Source organism: Canis lupus, chromosome X, assembly GCF_011100685.1.
Source record: "Canis lupus familiaris isolate Mischka breed German Shepherd chromosome X, alternate assembly UU_Cfam_GSD_1.0, whole genome shotgun sequence".
NCBI lineage: Eukaryota > Metazoa > Chordata > Mammalia > Carnivora > Canidae > Canis > Canis lupus.
This window is the reverse complement of record NC_049260.1, coordinates 85,214,640-85,220,547: the sequence shown is the minus strand read 5'-3', so window position 1 is coordinate 85,220,547 and position 5,908 is coordinate 85,214,640. Positions and strand designations below refer to the sequence as shown.

The 5,908-nt window shown below is 45.3% G+C and overlaps 1 pseudogene; it reads right to left on the bottom strand.

Moving 5' to 3' along the window:
- Window positions 1-547: 547 nt before the first annotated feature.
- On the bottom strand, window positions 548-2,351 carry LOC100688109 (annotated as a pseudogene).
- Window positions 2,352-5,908: the final 3,557 nt, after the last annotated feature.

Below are 5,908 nucleotides of genomic sequence, written 5' to 3'. Positions count from 1 at the left end.
TGAGATTTAAATGAGAAAATGCACCGAAGTATCCTGTGGCCCTGGTGAATGGTAGGGACTCAGAAATCTTTAGTTGCCTCTTCCTCACTTCCTAGACATTTCTAGGTCACTGGCTATTCCCAAAAATAAGAATTCAAGCTCAGCACAGACCTCCTACCCAACTTTTCATTCTCAGTCTTTTTTTTTTTTTAACTTTTTTTTTAACTTTAAAAAAAAAACACAGCAGTCACTTTACTTTTGGCTTTGCACTTTACAAAACCGAAAGGGAGAAGCCCTTGAGGGAGAGAGGAGTGGGGGTGGGGGATAGTGAAGAGGGGGAAGCCCAGTGTGGGCCCCAGCCCAGCCCAGCAGGGCCTCCCATGTCCTGGCTGTACAGAGCTAGGCCAAAAGACCTCAGGGAACGGCCACAGTCCTCTAGAGACTGTCACGATTTGACATTTAACAGGCACCCACAGACCTGAGGTTCAGGCAGCCCAAAGAAGGAAGTGGGCTTCCCACCCCTCCTTCCCCCAGGCCAGGGGAAGGCGGCTTGCGACAGGGATGATGGCTACCCATCCAGCAGCTTTAGGATGCTCTCACGCTCCTTCCGAGTCTTCCAGGCCTGGTCCTTCTCCTTCTTGGTTGGGGTCCGCTTCTTCTGCCGGGCAGCCATGATCTTCCGGAAGGTGTCCGTGACCTTGCTGTCTGCCATGCGGACCCTCTGCCTCAGCTCCTGCCGGCTTACCTCCCTTTTCCCAGCCTCAGCATGTCGTGCTTCTCCACACGGTTATGGGCACTGAGTGCCTTCAGCTCGGCCTGCCGTTTGCCAGCTCAGCAAGGATATCATCTTCTGAGTCCTCTGCAGGGCGGTCCTCAGACTCCAGCAGGCCCTGGGCAATCAGCTCCTCCTTGATGCGGCTCTCCAGGGACTTGGTATGTGGCACACTGAAGGGCTTGTTCTGATTGTGGGGAGAGGTGCTTGCCCCATCGGCTCCTGATTCCTTCCCAGACATGTCAGGAATAGGAGAGTCCTCCATAGGGGAAGTGATATTTTCCTTTACTAGGGCCTGTAGGAGGCGCTGCATCAGAGCACCAAAGGGGCACCCATCTTCAGGCTGCTCATGCTGGGCCTCAGACTTCTTCAGCAGGGCATCCAGATCTTTAGTGTGCAGTTGGCTCAATGGCCCCATAAGGCCTTTTTTCTTGTCAGTCACGGCTGCTGCCCAGGCCCCATCCTTCTGTTCCTCCAGCAGGTCCTGCTGCGCCCAGCGTTGGGAGTAGTGCTTCCTCAGGGGTGGGAGCTTGTAATGTTCAGCCTCATCTTCTGGGGGTTTCAGTAGTTTCTCTAGTGTGCATACTTTCTCACTGGTGATATCAGCACAGTAGGGCTCTACAGAAGCCCAGAACCTGATCATTCTTGGGGGTCCGTGGCACGTTGTGGGACCCAGGAAATTTAACAAAAATCCCCTACCCCTGGACAAGCAGAGCAGGACTAACTCCGTTTTGTGCTACACCCGCCATCTCCTGTATGACCCCCACATGACTTGCTTATTGCTTAGGGCGCTGCCCCACCCTAGTCAAGCCTCTGGGCACACCCTTACCAGAAATCCGCTCATAACAATGTAACCCCGCCTTGTGCCCGCCAAAACTGCATGTCAATTCTGACCAAAGTCATAGGCCAGTTCAACTGGATACTATAGGGTAAAATGTTATTCAGTTGGCTACCTGCGTGTGGACCTACATGACTGTGCAACTTTCTGCGTAAGTTACAATCCCATTGGCCACTGGCTCCTATAAAGCTGCTACACCTCTTAGCCTTGGGGTCCAAGTCCCTGTTCCGCTGTGTCGGGTGCACTTGGACCCAAGCTCGAGCTTGTAAATAAACCCTCGTGTGTTTGCATCGGTGTCGGCTCCTTGGTGGTTTCTCGGATTCGCAATCTTGGGCACAACGTCAGTTCGGTCATCAGTGAATTCATATTCCTGGATCTTGGGTTGAAGGGTTTTGGATTTGGGCTACCTGGGACCAGGCCCGGCCCATGTCCCACCTTCCCTTCCAGTTTCTGCTTCTTCAGCTTTTCATATTTGGGGGGAGCTCCGAGCTCATGGTCTCCACCCAGCTTCAGGAATCGTCGATCACCTTTCTTATCCTGCTAGTCAGTGAGGATCTGGGTTTCAGCCTAGAGAACCTGCAGCCGCTGGCTGGCAGAGGAAAGCAGGGTCTCAAGCTCCAGCTGCAGAGTATCCAGCTCTTCAATGCTGATGCCATCATCCTCAGAGTGGGCTAGCACAGCCTTGTAGTGTGGATGGACCTTCAGGTGGTCCACAGCCTTAAAGTCATGGAACTGCAAGGGGCAGTCCTTCAGTTCACTCATGGCCCAGGATATGGACCCTGTGGAACTCTGAGGATGTTCTGGGGATTATGAAAGGATGCTTGTCAAGAGCCCAGTTCAGTGCCTGGCACTGAAGTGCACCTGTTTAATGACTGGCCCTGCCTGTGGGTCACCCCAGTGACTTGCCTTCAGGGTCCCCTTCCTCTAGGGCCTCAATCTTTCTAAAAGGCTGCATCAAAATTAGCCAAATGTCTGCCTTATAAAACCCAAGCCTGGATCAGGCCACCCCATCTGCCATCCCTGCTCTTTTCCCCAGAGGGGAGAGCTCTGCTGGACTGAACCACACCAGCAAGTCCTTTGGTGCTGCAAGATCTACAAATGATTCCCCAACCTGGGACCACCCTTTGATCTGTCAGCCTCCACAGTCTTTCAACCCCTTAGTCTCTGCCTTACTGCCAGCCTCTCTCCATCACAGAGCACCTCTTCTCTGAGTCACTAAGAAAACAGATACTGCCTACAAGTTAATTGGTATCTGGACTCCACTTTTATCTCTTTGCAACCAGATTTGGCAGAAGAGGAGTCCTGCTTCTTATCCAAACTTGACCATCCCCCTTGTACGTGGATCCCATCCATTTCAAACCTGAGGACCATATCCCATCTTTTATCCTCTTTTTCTCTTGTTTCAAACACTCCCTTTCTACTAACTCCTTCTCATCAGCATTTTAAACATGTTCAAATAGCCACCCTCTTTTCAAAAATGGCAATGTCATTGACATATGAAGTTATATTAGTTTCATGCATACAACAGAACAATTTGGTATTTGTGTGTATTGCCAAATGATCGTCACGATGTCTAGTTAACATCTGTCACCACGCATAGTTAAAATATTTTTTTCTGGTGATGAGCACTTTTAATATCTACTCTCTTTGCAACTCTTGGATATGCAATATGGTATTATTGACTATGGTCTTCCTGTTGTACATTATGTCCCCATGACTTATTTATTTTATAACTAGAGCTTTGTACCTTTTGACACCCTTCCCCATTTCACCCAACCCCTGGCCACCAGTTCAGGCAACCACCAATCTGTTCTCTGTATCCATAAGCCTGTCTTGTTCTTAGGTCCTACATAGAAGTGAAATCATACTGTATTTGTCTTGCTCTGCCTGACTTACTTCACTTTAGCATAATGACTTCAAGATCCATCCATGTCTTTGCAAATGGCAGAATTTCCTTCTTTCCTACTATCTTTAAAAAAGCAAACAAACAAACCTTCACAGTTGATGCTTTGTTCCACTCTAGCCCCTACCTTTTCTTTACAGCTAAGCCTCCTGAAAGAAGCTTCATTTCGTCCCTCAGCCAATTTCTCTTCTGCTCCCAATATTCCACTTTCCAAAGTCACCAATGGCTTCCTTGTGTTTGATCCAAAAGACAATTGTATTTACTTATTCTTTCTCTGCTTGTGATAAAGAAAAAGAATAGGAAAGTAGATACTATTCTTATCCTTATTTTATGGATGAAGAAATGAAGGCTAGCAAGGTTAAGAAATTTCCCAGAGTCCTGGAGGTATCCAAGGCACCACTGGGATTTTTTTTTTAAAGAATTTATTTATTTATTCATAAGAGACACAGAGAGAAAGGCAGAAACATAGGCAGAGGGAGTAGCAGGCTCTCCACAGGGAACCTGATGTGGAACTCCATCCCAGGACCCCAGGATCATGCCCTGAGCAGTAGGCAGGAGTTCCCACCACTGGGATTTGAACCTAGGTCTGTTGCCTGGCTTTCCAACATCTCTTGCATTAGTATTGTCTGTCTCATTTGCAGGTTTCTTTTCATCATTGGAGTATCCCTGACCTCAATCCTCACCTTGTATCTATCTATACTCAGTCCCTGGGTGATCTCTTCTAATTGCATGACTTCAAATATTATAAAGGGATGGCCAACAATTCTTCCCATTATGGTATGTACATGTCGTTCTTCCTATGAGGAGGTGGTGTCTATTTCTCCTCCTTGAATATGGGCTGACCCTGGAACTTGCTTTGACTGGTAGAATGGGGTGAAATGTGTCTTGCACATCTAAACCCACACTAGTATCTGCTTCTTGAAAGACCCAAATTGATCCACCTATCATGTGCTCCATTGAAGGGTCATGGAGATACTGCTAGGATCACTGGACCAACAGAGGCTTGGAAGTTGGACAAAGCCACTGAAGGCAGGAACCACTTGCATGCAGTGTATGTCAGTCCAGAAAGACCAGACCAGCCATCCTGCAGCAAAGACAAGCAGAGACAAGCAGAGTGTGATCCCACTGTCAATTGGTTATCCAAATTCTACTTTCTAGGAGCATCTGTAAACTTTTCCCTATATCACCTACATTCCATTGAGGTGGAGAGCTCCTGAACAAGATTAGTCCAACTACAGTAAATAAAGAGGCCTTATTTTTTATACTTGTTTATGTAGTATAATGATTATTCACATACAGAAAAGAGGACATGAAATAATTACTTTTCATGAAACCATCCAAACCTCTTTATGGTTTTTGGTCTTTCAAGCCAGTGAATTGAAATAAATGAGTTGAAAGATCTGGCTTTAGTCTTATCTTGGCTTTTCACTCGCTTTGAGTGCCTGGAAAACTTGCTGGCCTCAAGCTTATTTCCTCATCCATAAAATAGCATCATCTATTTCCCTGTGCACATCACATGATTATGGTGAGGACAAATCATGTATTTCAGCAGCCATATGTAAATTTATTTTGTTAATTTTATAAAATATTATGCAAGTTTGAGGTTATTTTTAAAAATCCATTATAGCCTGAAAATGTTGATCCACTCTTCAGACTGCTTTTTTTTATCCTGAGTCTACCTTTTATATAATGATGCCCTCTGCTGTTCTCTTATATATCTTTTCTTTTTAATTGAAGTATAATTTACATATAACATTATGTTAGTTTCAAGTGTGCTTTGATACTTGTATACACTATGAAATGGTCACCAGAAGTCTGGTTTCCCCCTGTCACCATATAAATTCACTATTTATGCAAAACAATATTATTACTATAGTCACCATACTGTACATTACATCCCCATGACTTACTTGTTTTATGACTGAACGTTTGTACCTCTTGATCCCCTGTTCCCGCTACTACCACCCCCAAGCCCCTCACTCTGGCGAAGATCAGTTTGTTTTCTGCATCTATGGGTTTTGTTTTGTTTGTTCATTTTGTGTTAATTAGCACAAATTGTGAATTAGTGTTTTCTTTTAGATTTCATATATAAGTGAAATTGTGTGGTATTTGTCGTTCTCTGCCTGACTTATTTCACTTAGCATGATACCCTCTAGGTTCATCCATGTTGTCTCAAATTGCAAAGTTTCATTCTCTTTTATAGCTGAGTAGTATTTCAACTGTGCGTGGGACACACACATCTTTGTCCTTTCATCCATCTATGGATACTTTGGTTGCTTCCATATCTTGGCTGTTGTAAATAATGCTGCAATGAACACAGGGTGTAGATATCGCTTTGAATTAGTGTTTTCTTTTTCTTCACATATATATATCCAGAAGTAGAATTTCTGGATCCTATAGTACTACTATTTTTAGT